This window comes from Rhinoraja longicauda, chromosome 10, assembly GCF_053455715.1.
Source record: "Rhinoraja longicauda isolate Sanriku21f chromosome 10, sRhiLon1.1, whole genome shotgun sequence".
Taxonomy (NCBI): domain Eukaryota; kingdom Metazoa; phylum Chordata; class Chondrichthyes; order Rajiformes; family Arhynchobatidae; genus Rhinoraja; species Rhinoraja longicauda.
This window is the reverse complement of record NC_135962.1, coordinates 23,278,708-23,302,419: the sequence shown is the minus strand read 5'-3', so window position 1 is coordinate 23,302,419 and position 23,712 is coordinate 23,278,708. Positions and strand designations below refer to the sequence as shown.

The 23,712-nt window shown below is 41.3% G+C and overlaps 1 protein-coding gene across 1 annotated transcript in view; it reads left to right on the top strand.

Moving 5' to 3' along the window:
* cdin1 (CDAN1 interacting nuclease 1) overlaps window positions 1-23,712 on the top strand; it is a 201,328-nt gene that overhangs the window by 11,736 nt on the left and 165,880 nt on the right. The window lies entirely within an intron of this gene.

The following is a 23,712-nucleotide window of genomic DNA, read 5'->3' as shown; positions in this document are numbered from 1 at the left end:
AAACAGACTTAAGAACAGTTTTTACCCCAGGGCCATACGAGAACTGAACACTACCTTTGCACTAGGCAACACCGTTAAAAAATCTTGTACTTAATATAATTGTATTTAATTGTATTTATGTATTTATTTGTTTTTGCATTTATTGCATATATGTTTGTACGCACCGTCAGGATTGGCTATTTTTTAATTTCGTTGTACTCGTTGCAATGACAATAAATGAATATTATTATTATTATTATTATTATTATTATTATTATTATTATTATTATAATTATTATTATTATTATTATTATTATTATTATTATTATTATTATTATTATTATTAAAAAGGCCCAACAGAGGATGTACTTCCTGCGGCAACTGAGGAAACACAATCTGCCACAGGCAATGATGGTCCAATTCTATACTGCTATCATTGAGTCCATCCTCACCTTCTCCATCATGGTCTGGTTTGGCTCAGCCACCAAGCACAACATCCGGAGGCTGCAATGAATCGATCGCACAGCTGAGAAAGTTGTTGTCTGCAACCTTCCCCCCTTTGACGAACTGTACAGTGCAAGGGCCAGGAAGCAAGCGGGTAAGATCATCTCTGACCCCTCTCACCCTGGCCACAAACTATTTGAAGCACTTCCCTCTGGAAGGCGACTCCGGACTGTCAAAGCAGCCATAGCCAGACATAAAAAACAGCTTTTTTTCCACGAGTGATAGTTCTACTCAATAACCAAAATCTGTAGTCTCTTTTTGGCTCTGGTTTATTTTCACCCACATGTTTAGACCGTAGTGTTGTATCCTTATTGTTTTGATGTGGTTATGCTTTATTCTTAATTGTTAACTGTATGTTTGCGTTGTCATTTGTGAGCAGAGCACCAAGGCACATTCCTTGTAATATGCATACTTGGCCAATAAACTTATTAATTCATTCATTCATTCATTCATTTATTCATTCATTCTTTCATTCATTCATTCTGTGCTTGTGCACTAAATTGCTCGCAAATGATTGACCTCCCTTGCCTGATCTTTTATGGAGTTATGAGTAGGTGGCAACGGTCTTTTTCTTATTAATTGGAAGGACATTCAAAGGGGGTCTAATGGACCCATTTGGCATTTTAAAACATCACTTTGAATACAGCTGGATTTACAATATATATATATATATATATATATATATATATATATATATATATATATATACAAAAACTTTAGAGTCAGAGTCATATGGTTAAAAAAAACAGAACCCATGGTCAACTCATTAGCCCAACTCGTCCATTCCAACCATGTACCTGAGTTAGCCCTTTATATCTGCCTGTGGCTCATATCCCACTCAACCAGTTCTCCCCATGTACCTATCCAAGTTTCTTTTAACATTGTAATTGTGTCTGCACTACCATTTTCTCTGGCAGCTCAGTCCACATATCCACCAGCCTCTATTGTCTCTCAAGTCCCTTTAAATCTCACCTTAAAACTATACCCTCAAGTTTTGGACTCCCCTACTCTGGAAAAAAAGACTGATCATTCACCTTATCTATGCCATTCAGGCTTTTATATAACTGCATAAGGTCTAACCTTCCTAACCAGCCTAGCAAATGGGACCTTGGCAAAGGCCTTGCGAAACTCCATGTAGACAATGTCTACTGCCCTGCCCTCAAAAATCCTCTTCAAAAGACTTAATCAAATTGGTGAGGCATGATTTCTGATGCACAAAGGCATATTGACTATCCCTAATTAGTCCCTCCCTTTCCAAATGCAGGTAGATCTTGTCGCTTAGAATCCCCCCAGGAACTTTTCCACCACTGATGTTGTCTGCAGCTCTTCTTAAAGGAAAGCATAACATTAGCCACCCTCCAGTCTTTCCATGCCTCACCAAAGGCTAATACTGATTCAAATATCTCTACCTGGGCTCGTGAAATTTCTTACCTACATTTCCACAATGTCCAAGAATACATTTTACTGTTCCACTGCAAAATCTCTTCAAAGACACCTATCCATTCGCTCCAAAGATGCTGCCATTCATGTTTGTCACATTGTGTTGTGTCCTGAAACGCACCTGGACATGCTCCAGGAAGTTATCCATCTTTATGCACTTTAACCACTCTTTTTGAAATGCGGATATATTTCAGGGTATCACTATTCCCGAAATGCTGTCTGTACAGTTCCCTCCACAAATGTTGCTAAACCCACTGAGTTCCTCCAGCACTTTGATTTTTGCTCAAAATTTCAGCATCTGCAGTTTCTTGTGTCTATACTAGTTCTTTCTGTGAGTTTCCTAGCTTCCATAACCTTCTCCACAGTAACTTTAAGTAATCACTCCAAAGTTTTGCACAGAATCATAGAATTGTTACAGTACAAAAGGAGACCATTCTGCCTATCAAGTGCATGCTGGCACAATGTAGAACATTCGGTCCCATTCCCCATTGTCTTGCACATTAATCTCTTTCAAGTGGTAATACAATTCTCTTTAGAATTCATGATTGATTCTGTTTCCATCAGATTCTGTCAGACAGCAAATTCTAAATCATGCCTACAAGTGGTGCAATAAAAATGCTTCTCACATATCCATTGTATTTTTATGCAAAAGTTTAAATCTTCAAACACAGGTCCCAAACAAGGTCCTTGAACCATCCACTAATGGGAGCAACTCCTCTCTACTTATCCTAGCCAACTGAGTCATAATCTTAATCACCTTAATCAAATCTCCTCTCAGCATTCTTTTCTCATGTTTTTGTAGTGCATTAGGAAGTCAAAGGCACTCCTCATAATTTTGAAAAATCCCCCTCTCCAAGCAGGACAACGCCGAGCTGCACCATCATCTCCTGCAGATGGACGGATGCCAGAGAGGAAGACAAAGGCATTCCTCATAATTTTCTTCTTTATTTGTCTATCCAACAGATCTACAGTGGGCATGATCTTCTCCCTGTATCAAATTCAAGTGAAATGCAGAGAGCAGCAAACCCCATTATACATTGCATTCGTGGATCTCACAAAAGCATTTGATTCTGTCAGCAGACGCAGTCTTTACCAGGTGCTAGAGAAGTTTGGGTGTCCACCACAACTTCTAAACTTCATCCAGTCCTTTCACGAAAACATGCATGGTACAGTGCAGTTTGATGGTGCTACATCGGAAAACTTCCCCATGAGAAGCGGAGTGAAGGAAAGGTGTGTCCTAGCCCCAACTCTGTTCGGCATCTTCCTATCTGCCCTTTGCCTTCCCGACAGACACGGAAGGAGTCTACCTCCACACCAGAAGTGATGGGAAACTAATGGGATGATATTAGGAATAAGGGGTAGGCCATTTAGAACGGAGATGAGGAAAAACTTTTTCAGTCAGAGAGTTGTAAATCTGTAAGTTGTAAAGTTGTAAATCTGTGGAATTCTCTGCCTCAGAAGGCAGTGGAGGCCAATTCTCTGGATGCTTTCAAGAGGGAGCTAGATAGAGCTCTTAAGGACAGCGAAGTCATGGGGTATGGGGAGAAGGCAGGAACGGGGTACTGATTGAGAATGATCAGCCATGATCACATTGAATGGTGGTGCTGGCTCGAAGGGCCGAATGGCCTGCTCCTGCACCTATTGTCTATTGTCTATTGAAACTCTTCAATCCAGCAAGATTAAAGGCCAAGACGAAGGTAAAAACTGTGCTCCTAAGAAAGCTCCTGTATGCTGTTGATGCTGCATTCATCCCCCCAATGGAAGGTGGACTTCAAAGGCTAATGAACAGGATGTCTCATGCCTGCAATGAATATCGACTGACAATCAGCATTGTCATGGGTCAGGGCACTCCACTCCCCCCTCAAATCAGCCTAAACACCACTTTACTGGAATCCATCAAAAAATTCTCCTACTTAGGATCCACGGTGACTGATAGCCTCTCTTTGGATGAGGAAATCAACACGCATCGGAAAGGCAGCAACCACCTTCGGGAGACTAACCAAGCGGGCATGGAAGAACAGGAAACTCACAACCAAAACCAAGATCACTGTCTACAAAGCCTGCGTATTGAGCACGCTACCTTACCGTAGTGAAGCTTGGACGACTTATCAACATCAAGAGCGGAAATTGAATAACTTCAATTTTCGCTGTCTTCACCGCATCCTGGGAGTTTTTTGGCAGGATAAAATCACCAACGAATCTGCCCTCTCTCTAACCAACATGCCTAGCATCCCTGCTGTCCTCAAGCAGGTGCCTCCGCTGGCTTGGACATATACACAGGATGGACAATGGGCGTATCCCCAAAGACGTGCTTTATGGGGAGGTTGCCAATGCTCAGAGACCAAGAGGAAGACCAAAGCTCCGCTACAAGGACACAATTAAAAAGGATATGACAAGCTTCAATATCGACACTAACACCTGGGAAGCAGCTGCTGAGGACCTTGGTAGGTGGAGGAAGGACCTCCAGGTGGGCATGAAACATCATGTGGTTCAAGACCCTGGAGCACAGGCGCCAACGCCGCAATATGGTCAAAGACAGCAGTCACAGACTCCCCAGAACAACAACCAGAGACAACCTCACCTGTGGAAACTGTGGAAGGATCTGCCTGTCACAGATAGGCCTAGTCAATCACATAAGGAAATGTAACCACAGATCAAAAATGCCATTCTCCAAGCAGGACAACGCCAAGCCGCACCATCATCTCCCGCAGATGGATGGATGCCAGAGAGGAAGTCAAAGGCACTCCTCATAATGATTTTCTTTATTTGTCTACCCAACTAGGTCTATTTTGGGCTGGCACAGGAGACATCACTTTAAGTGGTGATAACCGGATCACCAGTGAGAGGCCATGACATGGATGCTCTTGATGCCCCCACACCCCATTTTGCAATTTCACTGTTACGTGCAGAATTATGTGCACTGAAATCACTTTGCCCTATCCCAAAAAATGGTATTCTGTTTTGATCCCTATGTTATTCAGAAGCTTATATAAGAGGGACCTCATACTCAACATCCACATGATAAAAATCTTGTACGAAGTAGAACAGAAATATAAGCTCAAATGCATGATAAATACATAAGCATTATTTGAATAATGACCCAACTTGTCATGTGGATGTAGAGTGCAAGGCTAGGTTTAGGTTTATTGTCACGTGCACCGATATATAGTAAAAAGCTTTGTTTTGCATGCTATCAAATCAGATCAGATAATAATGTACATAAATACAATTAAGTCAAACTCAAGTACATTAGATTGAGCAAAGGGGAAGATACAGAGTGCAGAATATAGTTTGCAGCATTGTAGTGCACAACCAGATTCAAGGTTCTTGAACCAGATTCAAGAACAGCTTCTTCCCCTCTGTTATCAAGCTTATAAACATCTTGCTGACATTGAGGAAGAGATTGTTGTCCTCACACAATGTTACTAGGTTATCTATCTCCTTCATTTACTCTGTCTCGTCATTGTTCGTGATCCGGCCTACAATTATGATGTCATCAGTTCCATAGAAATGTTCAATGTCCGCAATGAGGTAGAAGTAAATTGGACAGTATGCTAACTTATGGAAGAACCGTTCAGAAGTCTGATATCAGAGAGGAATAAGCTGTTTCCAACTCTGGTGCTGTGTGCTTTCAAGCTTTTTGTACCTTTTGCCCAATGGGAACAAGGAGAAGGAGAAATGATCTGGGTGGGGCAAGTCTTTGATTATGTTGGTTGCTTTTCTGAGGCAAGGTGAATTGTAGATTCAGGCAATGAATTGGCTACATGTACAACTTTCTTCATTTTCTTGCGGTGTTGGGCAGGCCTGTTCCCAAACCGAGCTGTGATGCAACATGACAGCATGCTTTCTATGGTGCATCTGTAGACGTTCATAAGAGTCTTTGGAATCATGCTGAATTTTCTCAGTCTCCTAAAGAAGTAGAGGCATTGGAGTGCCTTCTTGGCTGTCGTATCAATGTGGTTGGCCCATGACAGATATGTAATGGTAATATCAACAAGGAACTTGAAGCACTCAACCATTTTCACTTCGACACCACCAATAGGAGCCTGTACTCCACGATGCTTTCTAAAGTCGATAACCAACTGGTTCGTCTTGCTGATATGGATTGAGAGGTTGTTGTCCTGGCACCATGTTACTTAGTTCTCTATTGCCTTGCTACACTCTGTCTCATCATTGTTCATGATTCGCCCCCACCACAGTGATGTCATCTGCAAACTTGTAGATGGAGTCAGAGTCAAATTTGGCCCATGCTGTCATGAGTGTATAGGAGTACAGTAGGACACTGAGAACACATCCTTGCATGGTAACAGTGTTGAGAATTATTGTTGAGATGTTGTTACCTATCCTCTCTGATTGTAGATTGTGGGTAAGAAAGTAGAGGATCCAGTGGCAGAGGGGATTGCTGATTCCAGAAATTTGGAGATGAGTTTGGATGAGATTATGGTGTTGAAGGCGGTGCAATAGTCAATAACTAGGAATCTAACATAGGATCTTTGTGGTCTAGGTGTTGCAAAAATGAGTTTAAGGTCAGAGAGATGGTATCTGTTGTGAACCTGTTGTGGCAGTAAGCAAACTGCAGTAGCTCATGGCTGGCTGTGAGGCTGGAGTTAATATGTGTCATCACCAGTCTCTCAAAGCACTTTATGATAATGGATGTCAGAGCCACTGGATAGTTGTCATGAATCATCATTTGCTTTGGCATTGCCTTTGTCCAATGAAGGAAAAAGGTGCTGAAGATCAAAAACACAACCTTGGCGCAAACCTCATGGTCTACTTAGGACCAGTGATCCCTGCCCTCTCTTATCTTCTGAGACTTGGATGATCCACATAAGGAACCTGGAGGCACTGGAAGGATACCATCAGCCCACAAAGTTCTCCACAATCACTGGAAAGATAATAGATAAAGAAAGTCCTCTCTCAGGCTAACATCACCGAATCCCTAATTACATTCAGATGGTCTACTGGGCAGACCAAATCATTTGCAGACATGGTATCAGATTCCCAACAAAGACAACTCATTTTCAGCTCTATCATAGCAATTGATCACTAGGCAGACAGAGGAAAAGAATCAAAGATCTTCTCTAAGTCTTCTTGAAAAAAATCAACATTCCAACTGACCACTCAGCGTGGAAACGGATCATTCACGATTGCATTGAGAACCTCTTTGCAAAACACACAAAATCCCTAGCTAAATGGCAGAAGAAGCTCACCATCTCATCAACACATCACTTGCTGGTGCCATTGGGCACTGCCCATCTCCCCTGTACCAGCATGGAAACAAGCCCTTCTGTCCACCGGGTCCTTGCCACCCAAAGATCACCTGTATATTAGTTTTATGTTATCCCAGTTTCGCATCCTACACACTAGGTCAATTTACGGAAACGAATTATTCTCCAAACCTACATGTCTTTGAAATGTGAAAGGAGACCGCAACACCCAGAGAAATCACATGCGGTCACAGGGAGAGCGTGCAAAGCCCATACAGACAACATCCGTAGTCAGGATCGAAACCTGATCTTTGGAGTTGTAAGGCAGCAATTCTACTGCTGTGCCACTGTGCTGCCCTGTAGTAATCTATCTATCTATCCACTAAAATTGTGATTAATAAGCTAAAGTGCCCTTCAAAGAGATAATAGAATTGAAAAGTACAGAAATTTGACATGGAGTTAGAAGATAAAGATAATGGAAGCCAATTGTTTGAAGTGCTTCTGCTTGGTTGCCACTTTCAGGGGTGATGTATTTGTTAATACTTAATTCAACAAGGAAACCTTTCAAAGCTTGTCTCACTAGACATTGGAATTTTAAGTAAGCATTGATGAAAAGTTACCAATCTAAAACTTTTGCTGTTTCTCTCTTCACCAATACTGCTGAACTGTTGATTATTTCCACCATTTTTTGTTTTTATTTTGTGTTAAAGAATCAAGGAAATCAGAAATATATTTGTGGCAAAGTGGTGAATTAAATAAAATAACATATATTCCAAAACCTGCCTGTTCATCCCCATTTGGGATCTCCTCCTTTGAGACCAATTGAAGCTTCCAACAAATGATTCCTTTGAACCAGCTTAAAAATAAAACTCAAATCAGCTGAAAAGATTCAAGAGATAGGCAGCTACTGCAGAAAAAATAAGAATCAGCAATATTCTTTTGAAGAGCAGATGTTCCAACTCATGTTATTGTGTATTTTCTGTAATTGGCACCCATACTATCATCACAAGCAAATGGCTAGTGCCTTCCGAAATACTGGTTGATGTCGTAGATAGCTTTCATTGTTTTCTAAACCAGAATCTCCAGTTCTTTGCTTATCAAGCTTTCATTTCATTGTCCCCATTGCCAATTATATTATCTTGTCACACTTCATCAAGGAATGCCCATCTGTCTTTCTCATCCAAAGTTACATTTTACCATTTGGCTTTCTTTTGTGCATGTTACAAAGGGGGATATTCAGATGCAGGGACTATCTTTGGAAATCTGTTACATCATGGAACCAAATTTAACTAGCTTTTAGTGATATAAATTCATTGCCTACATAACTAATGCTGATGAGCTCTTCGACCTACCAAATCCACGCTGACCATCGATCACCCATTCACATTAGTTCTATGTGATCCCCTTTCTCATCCATTCCCTACTTGATAGGGGTAATTTACAGAGGTCAGTTAATCTACTGTTCCATACATCTTTGGGATGTTGGGGGAATCCGGAGCACCCAGAGGAAACCCATGCAGTCACAGGGGGAACACGCAAATTCCACACAGAGAGAACCCGAGGTGAGGATTCAACCCTGGTCTCTGGTGCTATGAGGCAGCTGCTCAACCAGCTGCGTGACTGTGCAGCCCTGAAGTCTGTGTTTGTTTTGCTTTGGTTGATCCTCTGGTGCCAATGACCCTTTGGTCACAATTAGGTTCACTGGGGACAAAAGAAACTCTTCCCCCAAGAACTTGTGGTACGAATTCTATATTGTGGGATGTGTGAACAGATGTAACTTACGGTGAACATAATCCGGACAATACAAATGTTAAATGGTATGATTTACTGTATATGCAGGATTGCAATATTCAGGGTTCAAGACAAAACTACTGAAATTCATCCTTTTATCTTTTTAAGCCATCCTTACTGTATAGACTTGAAATTTTGAACAAAACTATTATTATAATTAATCATATGCACCAAGAATACATATCAACTGTGAATTTGAAAATGCTGACTCTGCATTCTCTGTTAGTGTCGGCTCTGAAAAGATATTTATAATAAATCATTGGATCTTGCTCAAAGCTTCTTCGATAAAGTACAGCATACCCACAAAACCTTTGGGAAATCTCTAGGCCACGACGGCTCAAAGTACAGAAGGAGTATTTGGGGTGGAAATTAAAACCCTGAAGCCACTTATCTGGAGCCCACAGAAACCGTGTATGAGCAGTGGAAGAAGCACATCACACACCTACCCTCGGTCGTAATCTGTCTCATCTGTGGAAGGATATGCGGTTCCCACATTGGCTTCATTAATCACTTCACAACTATCCAAGAAGCAGAATTTAGAGCAAAGAAGAGATATAGACTTCCTACTTGAAATACTTAAGTACCATCTAAACATTTATTTCCAAGTTATTCATTCAACCTTTATTTTTAACTATACTTAAAACTCTGCTGCATTCTCAATGCCCTATGGAAAACGTGGTAGAAAATTGGTGGGCAGCTGCATAAATAATATTTACAATTGATTTTTTTATGTTAGGTACTTTAGATAAATGTGCAGCTGTAGAAAATGGTTTAACTATGTTTTTAACAATATAACACACTGCAATACAATAATATATGATTATGAGACATAGGAGCAGAAATAGGCCAATCGGCCCATCGAGTCTGCTCTGCCATTCGATCATTGCTGATCTATTTTTTCTTCTCAATCCCGTTCTCTTGCTTTCTTCCCTGTAATTTTTGACATTCTCCCCAAATAGTATGCCTAAGTGTGGCGATTACCATGGCCTGATTATCCAATAAGCTATAATCATGGTGCTGATACTACATTAATTTAAAATGTATCTCAACTTGGGAGTTTGTGTATGTGAATTTTGTTTTAAAAATCATGGGTGCAGTGGAATAATAGATTTGGTGAAACTAATGATCAATAATACCTATGAAATGCACATACTATCAAAAAACATACCATTTGTTCACTGATCTCCTGTAAATAGGAAGCCCACACACAGTTCTGGTCTAAATGGGATTCCAGCTCTGTTCCAATTATAGAATTGTTCACTGTCCACGGGAGTAATCAGGCAACTAATTCAATTGCACCAAATTATAGCAAAGCATTATGATTTAAGACCTTTCACAATCTGGAGTCTGGATTTAGATTTTGTCTAAATTCTTCAAGCATTCGTGGCGCATGAATCCTTTAATTTATTTTCAACTTTTTTGGTACTAATCATGTTGTTTCTTAGCTTAATTCAGGACAATTCTCCATGGATATAAAAATTGATGGCCATTATTTTGTTCTATTCTTCCAAATTAGTGTTTTTTTTACTTCTGTTTCAGCTAAAATTTAACCAAAGTAGGGCACATTGCATATTGCACAATGTATGTCTTTTTTGGTCTGATTAGGTTGCCAAAATCAGACACTGGCACTGAGGAAAGAGAAGTGTGCTGGGCCACATCAAACAAATAAACAGAAAATGAGAAAGGAGAGCAGTATCTAATCGCAGGTGCTTTCATATTCTGTGTCAGCTTCCACCTTAATTACAAATTTGTTTAAATAGGCTCAAGTCCAGAAACATCTATCCCCTAGTTCTTTTTGATACAAAACTGGGAGATGTATAAAGGTAACTATTACTTCATAAAAATAATGTAATTTCCAAAAACAGAGCAGGTTGCCCACATGTAATATGTTTTGCATATCTGAATGTTTTTTTAAAATTGTTTAGTGATTTATTGCCATGTTTCATGTACATCATCATCTTTATTAGTTCATCTATTTTAATCAAGAAGAAAGATATTAAAAAATTGCTACGTTACTGTGGGACAGGGACTACTGCATAATCTGCTGCATTTTATTTGGATTATACAATGCCATGTGCAAATTTACATTATATGTCTATCTGTAAATTGTGACATTTAACAAAAACAGGCAGAAATATGATTGCATACTCAATGTGCTGGAACAAAGTACTTCCATGGCACAACAACAACATTGGTGAAAATATCATATACTCCGAGTAAAGAATTAATAGTTTTTAATTGTCAGATGTACCAACAATGGAACAATGAATTTTTTACTTGCAATGGCTTAACGGGCCCGTAAACATAATAACAAGCAGATAGTATTTAATAATCGAAACAACAATAAGTTAATAATCATAATACTAGGTAATCATAATAGTGCAACCAAAGATGAAGTTCATAGAAGTTCACAGTTGCTGAGTTTAATCTTGTGTCGCATTCAAGAGACTGAGGCTGCTCTTGAACCTGCTCCTAAACTTGGTGGTTATGATTTTCAGGCTCCTGTACCTTCTTCCCGATGGGAGGAGTGAAATGATAGCACGGCCAGGATTGTGTGGCCTTTGATGATATCGGTTGCCTTTTTGCAACAGTGCCTCTTATAGATTTGGCTGATAGTGGGGAGATCAATATCTGTGATATACCAGGCAGTATCTACCACTCACGGTAGTCTTCGTTCCTGGGCATGAAAGTGGACGAACTAAGCTGTGATACAACCAGTCACTATGCTCTCTACCAGAAACATGCAGAGTTTAATAGTGTATTATTGAGTCATATAGGAGGAAACAATAATGTTCAGTCACCTTGAAGTGCAGAAGTAGTTTGAGAGAAAAAAATAATAAGTGCCAGGAATCAGCATCAAAGGTTTAAATGGAGCAATAATACCATCCACTGTGTGGGAAATGTGAAAGATTATTTAGCATGATTTTTTCAAAGATTTTAAAAATATACATTTTTTAGTTGTACTGTTATCATTTTTCAAGTAGCTCAGATTGCTCCATTTCGAATGTGCAACAAGTAGAGCATTTAAGTTTCCATGTAATTCCTTGTCTCATTATCTCAGACAAAGGACAACAATCAACCAGCTACCTCTTATAAAGAAAACACTTGAACAGTGTTAAAAATAGATCACATTTCCGTCATGTCTCAAAGCTTTTTGCAGCTAATGAATTACTTTTCAAAGCCACTGTTAGATTGCCAACATTGGCAATCAATTTTCATTTTGCAAACCCTCACAAACAGCAAGTTACAGTAGATGAATGACCAGTCAATCTGCTTTTGGTCTTGTTTGTGCACAAAAAAAATTACGTCAAACATCAAGGGATGTTTTTCCATGAATTCCTTGAATACTGCCACAGGATCTTTTATTTCCATCTCTGCAAGTAAATGGGGCTATAGTTTGACATCCTATCAGGAAAAAAAGTACTTTTAACATTCCAATTCCCGCAGCTCTGCACTTGCATGTCAGCCATAATACCTGCTCTTGCCCTGAAGTGGTGTTTCTTATCATGATTCCATAATCTAGCTCATGGACAGTCTTACATTATCATCATGAGAATCAGTTTCATGATGGGTAGAGCCATTTCAAGCCAGCTTGCAATGTTTGAAACAGATGGCACATATCAAAGGAGTGGTTCATTGTCACTGCACCTTTTGGTGCAATTTATTTTAGGTATTGATACCTGCTGTAAATGATATTACAAGGATGAGAAGGGGCACAGCAATTTTCTGATGCAGGATTGATGAGGAGAAATGGCTTCTATTTGTTATAGCCCATGAGAATTTTGCTGTTTTAGTAGAAGGAGGAGGCAGGTATAAGGTGTGCAATCACCAATGAATTGCATGGTGTATATCTTGCCCATTGTACTTCCAAAATGCATCGCTTCACATTTATCAGGAGTAAACTCCATCTGTCATTTCACAGCCCATTTCACCAGAAAATCAATATCATTCTGTAGTCCAACTCTACTCTCCACATTGTCCACAAATCCACCATATTTTGTTGCATAGAGTGTAGAACACAGAACTGGGCAGCACCGGAGCAGGCCCTTCAGCCCAATAATGCTTGTGTCAACCATAATAATAAATTGAAGTAATCCCATCTGTCTGCGCATGATCCGTATTCCTCTATTCCCTACAAGTTCATGTCGCCATCTAAATACCTCTTTGGGAGAACATTACAGCGGTACTTGGAGAGGATATTCCTGGGGGATCGTCCACTGAGGCAATATGGATGGAACTGAGAAATAAGAAGATGATCCCTTTAATGGAATTATGCTTTTGGCCCCCCAAGAATCAGAAAAGCAAATCTGTAGGGAGATCACGGATGGCTGCAATAAGTTCAAAGTTCGTTCAAAATCACTTTATTTGTCCCCGTGGGGCAATTTACAAAGGCACGTAGAGTAGTACAAAAACTATTGGGGGGTGGGGGGGGGATGAGCAGGGTGAGCTGCGGTACAGGCGTGGTTGGGAGTTGAGGAGCTGAACAGCCTTGGGGACAAAGGTTGCCCTTCTCCTCTGTGTCCTAGGCAGCGAAGCCGACGTCCTGAGGGGAGCCACTCAAACGCAGAGAACAGGACGTGTGAGGGGTCCTGTAAAATCCTGCCAACTGACTTTAGCATCTGCTGGTCGCATACGATGGAGAGGGCTCTGACAGGGAGCCCAATAATTTGGAACAGACTTTGGCTGTGTTCTGCAGGCGATTTCTGTTCTGAAGATTGATGGAGTGGAACCAGCAGGTGAAGGAGAACGTGATGACGCTTTCAATGAAGGAGCAGTAAAATGTTATGAGGATGTCCCTACTGACCCCAAAGGAGTTGAGCTTCCTCAGGAGATACAGCCGCTGCTGGCATTTCCTGAGGATACCCTCTGTGCTGGAGACAAAAAATTTCAGCAGGTTGTCGAAGATTGTGCCCAGGTACTTATATTCCTCAGCAATCTCCACAGCCTTCCCGTGAAAAGTGGTGATGACTGCTGCAGCCAGTTCTGAAGAAGGGTCTCGACCCGAAACGTCACCCATTCCTTCTCTCCTGAGATGCTGCCTGACCTGCTGAGTTACTCCAGCATTTTGTGAATAAATACCTTTGATTTGTACCAGCTTCTGCAGTTATTTTCTTACACTACTTGTTGGAGAAGGTCACCACCATCTCCTCGGTCTTGTTTGCATTTAGTCCAAGACAGGAGTTGTCGCACCACTCCACAAACTCATGAAGAGCTGAGCTGTGGTACTGTGAGGGGCCTGAGAGCAGAGATAGGAGAACTGTGTCATCAGCGTACTTGACCAAATGACAGTTTGGCTGGGTGGACCTGCAGTCATCAGTGTACAGAATGAAGAGCAGGGATGAGAGGACACAGCCCTGCGGGGAACCAGTTGATGTGTGTAGGAGGTTGGAGAAGGTGTTATTGACCAACACTCTCTGTGACCTGTTGGTGAGAAAATCCATTATCCACAGGATTAGTCGGTCATCTAGGTGGAAACGGGTGGTGAGTTTCTCTGCAAGAATGTGTGGCTGCAGGGTGTTGAATGCAGAGGAGAAGTCTGCAAACAGTAGTCTGGCTGTAGTGTTGGGGAGTTCCAGATGTTTATGTATGGTGTCTATAATGAATGCTTTTGCGTCGTCAACCCCTCTACCCGCACAGTGTGCAAACTGGAGTGGGTCCATCTGTGAGTCTGCTACCTTAATGATTTGGTTTTTCGTGACCCTCTCCATAGCCTTCATCACAAGAGAGGTGAGAGCCACAGGCCTGAGGTCATTCAGGACCTTGATAGTGCCCTTTTTTAGTATGGGAATAACTGTGGAGTGTTTCCACAGCTGGGGGACTATGCCGCTGGCCAAGGAGCTTTGGAACAGGAGCTGGAACACGCCCCCTAGCTGCTCAGCACAGCACCTCAGGGTACGGCCACTGATGTTGTCTGGCCCAGGTGCTGAGTTCGCTTTGGTCTTTTTGAGGGCTCTTACCACATCCTCTGTGTTAATGATGAGGGCAGAGTCTCCAGGTTTGAGTGCGGAGATGGTTGCATCTAGCTGGGTGCTGTTGTCGGTCTCAAATCTGGTGGAGAAGGAATTGAGGTAATCAAGGAGTGATGCTGGGCTGCTGCCTGCAACCTGAATAAGCTTGCGAATGGTAAAAGATGTATTCACAGCTGCCATGTTCTTGAGACCCTGCCAAGCTGAGCGGAGGTTCCCTCGCGTGAATGTTTGTTCCACTTTGCCTATGTATTTCAGTTTAGCAGTTTTGAAGGTACGCTTGACCTCTCTCTTAACTCCTGTTTCTCAGTCTCAGAGCCGGTGAAGAAGACTCTCTTTTTCTTATTGAGGATTTCCTTGAGTTCTTTAGTCACCCAGGTTTTATTGTTGGGGAAGATTGTAACCTTTTTGGTGGGAATGATAATAGGCATGTAATAATGCACAATTATAACTTTCTAAATATCTACTGGTATTTGGAAGATTAAAATCCCACCCATAGTGCTAAGGGCTTGGATGGGATGGAATTTGTTAAGTACGTTCATGAAAATTCTCTTAATCAAAATGTAGATCACCACACTTAAGAAAGGGTAAAAACAATCTTCCCAGGTTTCAGAAGTGTTAGTAGACAGTAGACAATAGACAATAGGTGCAGGAGTAGGCCATTCGGCCCTTCGAGCCAGCACCACCATTCAATGTGATCATGGCTGATCATTCTCAATCAGTACCCCATCCCTGCCTTCTCCCCATACCCCCTGACACCACTATTCTTAAGAGCTCTATCTAGCTCTCTCTTGAATGCATTCAGAGAATTGGCCTCCACTGCCTTCTGAGGCAGAGAATTCCACAGATTTACAACTCTCTGACTGAAAAGGTTTTTCCTCATCTCCGTTCTAAATGGCCTTCCCCTTTTTCTTAAACTGTGGCCCCTGGTTCTGGACTCCCCCAACATTGGGAACATGTTTCCTGTCTCTAACGTGTCCAACCCCTTAATAATCTTATATGTTTCGATAAGATCCCCTTTCATCCTTCTAAATTCCAGTGTATACAAGCCTAGTCGCTCCAGTCTTTCAACATATGACAGTCCCGCCATTCCGGGAATTAACCTAGTAAACCTATGCTGCACGCCCTCAATAGCAAGAATATCCTTCCTCAAATTTGGAGACCAAAACTGCACAGTTCTCCAGGTGCGGTCTCACTAGGGCCCTGTACAACTGCAGAAGGACCTCTTTGCTCCTATACTCAACTCCTCTTGTTATGAAGGCCAACACTCCATTGGCTTTCTTCACTGCCTGCTGTACCTGCATGCTTCCTTTCAGTGACTGATGCACTAGGACACCCAGATCTCGTTGTACGTCCCCCTTCCTAACTTGACACCATTCAGATAATAATCTGCCTTCCTATTCTTACCACCAAAGTGGATAACCTCACACTTATCCACTTAAACTGCATCTGCCATGCATCCGTCCACTCACACAACCTGTCCAAGTCACCCTGCAACCTCATAGCATCTTCCTCACAGTTCACACTACCACCCAGCTTTGTATAATTTGCAAATTTGCTAATGGTACTTTTAATCCCTCCATCCAAGTCATTAATGTATATTGTAAATAGCTGCGGTCCCAGCACCGAGCCTTGCGGTACCTAGTCACTGCCTGCCATTCTGAAAGGGACCCATTTATCCCCACTCTTTGCTTTCTGTCTGTCAACCAATTTTCTATTCATGTCAGTACCCTACCCCCAATACCATGTCCTCTAATTTTGCCCACTAATTTCCTATGTGGAAGGCTTTCTGAAGGTCAATGTACACCACATCCACTGGCTCTCCCCTGTCAATTTTCCTAGTTACACTTTGGGAAAGCACTTTGGGACCAGTGACCATAATTTTATAATTTTTAAATAGTTTTCTGGAAAAGAATAGGATTGACCCACAAGTCGAAGTCGTAAATTTGGGCATGGCCAATTTTGATGGGATTAGGCAGGAACTTTCCAAAGTTGTCAGGGGAAACTTGTTTGTAGTTAAAGAGACATCAGATAAGTGGGAGGCTTTGAAACCTGAGATAACAAGAGTTCAAGGCAGCATGTTCCTATTAGAGTGAATGGTAAGACTTGCAGGCACAGGGAACTCTGGATGATGAGAGATATTGAGGCACTGATCAAGACAAATTGAGGCACATGTCAGGAATAACCTGCTGGGATCAAGTTGATTTCTTGACAAATATAGTGGGTGTAGGAATACACTTAAGAAGAAAATCAGGAGGGCAAAAATGAAACATTAGGTAGTTTTGGCAGATAAGCTAAAGGAGAATCAAAAGGAATTGTAAAAGTATATTACAAGAAATAAGTAATTAGGAAAAGAATTAGTCCTCTTAGAGAACAGAGGTTGTCCACGTGTGGAGCACAAGACATTGGTGAGGTCCAAAATAATATTTCTCGTTTGTAATTTACAATGGAGAAAGACATGGATGTGAGAGAACTCGGGGAAGTTATTAGTAATGTCCTGGAGAGAATTCATATTGCAGAAGGGGAGGTGCTGGAGACCTGAAAATGCAGAAAGGTAGAGACCCCCCCTCCCCCCCAGGACTTGATCAAATGTAGCCTGGAACATTGTGGTATCTGGGGAAGAAATTGCAGGACCAGTGACAGAGATATCATCTCAAGGGTGAAATGTTGCAAAACTGGAGGGTGGCTAATGTTGTGCTTCTATTTGAGAAAGACTGTAAGGAAAAGCCTTGGAACCACAAACTGATAAGCCTCACGTCAATGGTGAGTAAATCTAAGAAAGGATTCTGAGAGATAGAATCTATATGTATTTGGAAAGGGAAGCACTGATTCGGATAGTTGGTATGAATTTGACTGTTTTTTAAACAGGTGATGAAGAAGACTGATGAGGGCGGTGTAGTAGGCATTGTCTACCTGGACATTAGCAAGGCCTTCGACAAGGTACTGCATGAAAGATTGCTCTGGAAGGTTAGATTACCTTGGATACAGGGCTAGCTAGCCAATTCGATAAGGAGAGTGAGGGCGGTGGAAGAGGGTTGTTTTTCAGACTGAAGGTCTGTAACAAGTGGTCTGCCACAGGGATCAATGCTGGGTCCATTGTTGCTCGTTATCTATAGGAATGAATTGGATGTGAAGGTCAATGCGTGATTAGTAAGTTTGCAGATGACACTAAAATTAGTGGTATCACAAAATGCTGGAGTAACTCAGCAGGTCAGGCAGGATCTAGGAGAGAGGGAATGGGTGACGTTTCGGGTTGAGACCCTTCTTCAGTCTGAAGAAGGCTCTCGACCCGAAACGTCACCCATCAGTTTGAAGAAGGGTCTCGACCCGAAATGTCACCCATTCCCTCTCTCCTAGATGCTGCCTAACCTGCCGAGTTACTCCAGTATTTTGTGATACCTTTGATTTGTACCAGCATCTGCAGTTATTTTCCGACACTAAAATTAGTGATATAATGGATAGTGAAGAATGTTATCCAAAATTACAAAGGGATCTTGATTAACTGGGCCAATGAGCTGAGGATGGCAGATGGAGTTAATTCCGATAAATGTGAGATGTTGCATTTTGGTACGACAAATCATGACTGGACTTATACTGTAAATGGAAGGCCCTGGGCTTGTTGTACAACAAATAGACCAAGGAATACAGGTACATACTGTAGTTCCATGAAAATGTCAACACAGGTCAAGGGAATGTTGAAGATACTCAGTGCATTGCATACAGGAATTGGGACATAAAGTTACAGTTGTACTAGCCGCTGGTAAGGTCACTTTTGAAGTATTGTGTACAATTCTGGTCACTCTGGTAGTGGAAGAAATTCATTAAACTAGTAAGTGTCAGGAGGCTTTGAGTTATATGGAGAGGCTGGATAGCCTAGGACTTTCTTCCCTGGAGTGAAGGAGGATGAGGGGTGACCTTACAAAGGTTTATAAAGTCGTGAGGGGCAAAGATAAGTTGAAATCATAACATTAAATATATTCAAGAAGTTAGAAATAGTGCTCATGGCTAAAGAGATCAGCATATCTAGAAACAAAACAAGAGTAAGGTGCGGAATTTGGGAAGATTAGTCATGGTTACATTGAATTATGGTGCAGATTTGAAAGTTTGAATTCTCTTCTCAATTTCAATGTTTTTATGCTTCTCTGTGGTACAATTTAGTTTAGAGACAAAGTTTACACATTTCAGGCCATCAATAGTGTGTAGCTAGGGTGGAAAAAAGAATAGCTCAGCACCCTAGAGGGCAAGGTCATGCATGAGCTCTGCTGGAGAGACATAGATAAAAGGTATCCTGCTGGAGAAGGTTGATGAGTATACACAATGAAATGGTTGTACATTGTCAGGTCTGCCCAGAAGCATGTTTAAAATGTCAAAGGAGTACAGTGGAATTTAGCAACACACCTGTACAAGGGTTTGCACTGAGCCTGGAGCTCATTGTGATCAACATGGGTCAACTTCAATCCGTCCTAGGCCAACCATAATGTAACATTTCATGGTCAATACCTAACAACCCATTTTCAGGACAAGCTGAAGCCATACAGTCTCTGTTCTGCCATGAACACTCAGGCTTAAGGCATGCAAACCTGAACTACTGACACCATGCCTGTGGGTACCAGTGTTCAAAGGGGTATGTAGCAGTCTGAATTCCCAGATCGGTATGATTGCTAAGGTTTTATCCAGCAGAGCACCGTCTTCTCTCAAGATGACAGTTTGTCATCTCACCATTGGCATTAAGGATACAAGAAATTGAAACAGGAATAGGCTATCTGGCATCTTGTATTTGCTGCGCCATCAAAAAGATTATGGCTGATCATTTATCTCAGCATCACTTTCCTACACTCACTCTGTATGTACTAACTTCTTCCTTGAATATACACAGCAACTGAGCTTCTGTAGGCATTCTGCACTTGCCTTTACTGTTGCTTGTCAGACCACTGACACTTATTCCTGACTGAAGTTATTTACACCGATCAGCCAAAACATTATGACATGATCAGCCAAAACATTATGATCACCTGCCTAATATGCTGTTAGTCCTCCATGACTGCTCCTTACACAGCAGGGTGTGATGCACACACCCCTCCCGTGACCACTGTTAACATTTTCTGTGACGTGCTACAGTAGACCTTCTGTCAGTTCGGATCAAATGGGATAACCTTCATTGCCCTTGCGCATTGATGAGCCTTGGGCACTCAACACCCTGTCGCCGGTTTGTGGTTTGTCCCTCCTCGGACCACTGTCGGTAGGTACTCACCACTGCTGACCGGGAGCACCCCACAAGCCTTGCCGTTTCAGAAATGCTCTGACCCAGTCGTCTGGCCATAACAATTTGGCCCGTGTCAAAGTTGCTCAGGTCTTTACTCCTGCCCATTTCTCCCGCATCCAACATATCAACCTCAAGAACTGACTGTTCACTTGCTGCCTAATATATCCCACCCCTTGATAGGTGCCATTGTAACAAGATAATCAATGTTATTCACTTTACCTGTCAGTGGTCATAATGTTTTGGCTGATCGGTGTATGAAGAAAAATTAACAGTCTGAAGCTGGGCCTTCCAGCCTCAGAGCTGTGAGAGATTGCCTTCTGTTACAAGGGAACAGGTTCAAGGATCTGATTAGTGGAACAGAAAAAGGCTCACTCGTCTGTTTAGTTGCAAATCAGTTTTATTGGCAAGAGAGGACAAAAACAATACTTGTCTCGGTTTGCGCAGGGTCCAGTTTTACAGCAGCACACACCTCTCTCTCTCTCTATGCCTCCATCCGCGGCGCTGATCGCAACTCATCCCGTCAGTGAACCCCGCTCGTACATGAACTTGAACTAACTTCTGGCTTACTGGCACCTGGCTTTATCAAGGTAAGTACTCAGGTGTCGAAATAACCACCAGTAAGTCCTGGCCAATAGCACTGCTCCCAAATTCAGACTGGAACCAATGGCAGGGGACTGCATCCCAGCCGCTTGATAATGACATCCTGAGGAAACAACAGACCACAAGTTATATTGAACCTTGGTCTGAAGAGGACTACAGGGATCCTCAGGTGTGGTCCAGGCAGCAGAATCATTGTTTAAACTTGCAAAAAGTCTATTCTAGCAGAATATGGATGTCAGTATGCTTTAACAAATGAATAATATCTTTGGGTATATGGGTTATCCACCAGACTCCAGTGGTATCAGAAAAGCCCTCTCAACCCACTCCATAAGATACTTTGATTTTGCAACTTAAATATGAAATATACAGCAGAATGCCATGATTTCATTGTGCTTATTTCCTGAAAATTGGGAAGTGGCTGTTATAATGCGAAATGTGGCCCCACACCAACTACATTCAGAAAATAAAAATGTTTCACTCATGGTTCAGTTTGGTGTTCATATGTGGTACCAGTAATGTGATACTTGCTGCCAACTCCAGGAGAACAGCAAGCCTCAGAAAATGCACATCTATTTTGCCTTCTGTTCTTTGTGAAAGGTGAATGATAAAGAATGAAGGAATTCTTCTCTCTTGGAGTTGATAACCTTCCAAAGCAAAATGCTTAAAATGAGTCAGAAGCATAAAAGTCAAAGTCATCATGCCACTAACAGCTCCTCTCAATGCAATTGGTCTACTCCTTGGGAGTAGCTTGTGCTGCAAAATGTGGCATGGTTCTGCAGTTCTGCATGCTGTTCACCAGTTGTAAACAGGAAAATAGTTGCACATACCTATAGTTCCTTTTGATCCAACTCCCCATTTCTATCCCAACATCATCTTTCAGCAGGTATGAAAGCCTCGTGTGAGATTTACCCATTCTCCCTGTGATGCTGCACTCTTGGAGGTATTTAACCAAATGTTGGGTACTAACAGTATTTTCTTGAACCTTTAGATGAAGATGCACAATTCAATCATTGTGATTACCGAATCTGTAATGCTCTTACATACTTTTGCAATTCAAGTACTTCATATACTCTAACATCCTTCTCAATATGGCAGTAGCACCACATTTGCAGATCACATATCAAATTGGAAGCCATCAAGCATTGACTTAACTTAGCAGCCCTTCAATTTTTTTCATTTAAAATGATATAATACACCTTCAGAGCAGATCCACACAGTACCAAAAAGCATAAATATTAAGCAGAGAGAGCCGCATGAGTGTAAAGAGAACAAGTGTTTCAAGCTACTTATCTTTCATCAGAGCTGATCAATATGAAATGTTAACTCCATCTTTCTGCACAGTTGTGGAATGATCTACTGATAATTTATATTTTTATTTCAGAATTCCAGCAGTTTTTTAAAAAAAAGTATTTTGCGTTTTTTTTTAAATTTCATCAGATATTGGCCAAGTTCCTTATTTAAAGCAAAATAGAGAAGTAGATGACCTGTTCTCAATGCTTAACAATTGCCTAAATTCATCTACTGACTGAAGATAACTATCCCTTTTCTCTTATTCATCACTTGAAAAATACAGCTTTATCTTGTCAGTTATAGCTACCCAAACAATATTAGAAAACTAACAATCCCAAAGATGCAGAAACTGAAGGGTCCCGACCCGAAACCCCCAATCCATGTTCTCCAGAGATGCAGCCTGACCCACAGTTACTCCAGCACTTTGCGTGCAATCGCAAAGATGTGTGGGTTTGTATGTTAATTTGCCTCTATAAACTAGCCATGGTGTGTAGAGAGTGGATGAGAAAGTGAGAGAACATACAACTAGTGTGAATGGGTATTCGATGGTCGGCATGGACTTGGTGGGCCAAAGGGCCTACTTCTTTGCTGTATCTCTAAAATAAACTAAACTAAACCATTACCCCTGACTAATTTACATATCCAGGACATTGTATGTTCTGCAATATTTACAAGGTTTGCATGTCTTTTTAGATGTTTTTTTGTCCTATGCTAATTGGTAATTGTGAAGAGGTTGTGGCCAATAGAGGAATGTTCAAACAGCCAAATGATCACCATCATTATAAATCAACAGAGGCCTACTGTTACACGTAGGGCAGTAGGTTATTTTATATGATGCCTGATTTACTTTCTCTTAACTTCAATGGAAAGTTGGAAAGGTGTAAACTGAACGGCCAGCTCACACCTGCAAGTTTGATTAAAATTGCCTCCCAGCAATCATTATTGAGTGTTACTTGGCATGATATCAAATGAAGGTGTAACTACTCATTAGCACAGGTAGCATCTGCAAGGGAGAAACAGTTAGTGTTTTAGGATGGTGATCTTTTTTCAAAACTAGATTAAATTACGTGCAGCAGAGAGCAATGAAGGAAAGAAGGAAAAACAAAAATCAAGGTCTGTGATTGGCTAAAAGGTAGAAACAATGAAATGGCAAAAAGGAATAACAGTAAAATCTATAACTGCGGATGCTGGTTTATACTGAAGATAGACACCAAATGCTGGAGTAACTCTGGGCCAGGCAGCATCTCTGGAGAAAAGGAATGAGTGATGTTTCTGGTCAGAACCTGAAGAAGGAACGATGGGTTTAGAGATGTAAATGGGAATGGCAGAAGTTACCCAGCGAATTCCCAATGAAATGGAGCAGTTCTGGATTGCATTGATGGACAACCACTGTTGAAATTAGACAGAAAGGGAAATGTAATGAATGAATGAATGAGTTTATTGGCCAAGTATGTATATACAAGGAATGTGCCTTGGTACTCCGCTCACAAATGACAACACAAACATACAGTTAACAATTAAGAATAAAGCATAACTACATCAAAACAATAAGAATACAACATTACGGTCTAAACATGTAGGTGAAAATAAACCAGAGCAAAAAAGAGACTACAGACTTTGGTTATTGAGTAGATGTAATCAATCAATCCAAATATACGTACTCTCCTTGAAA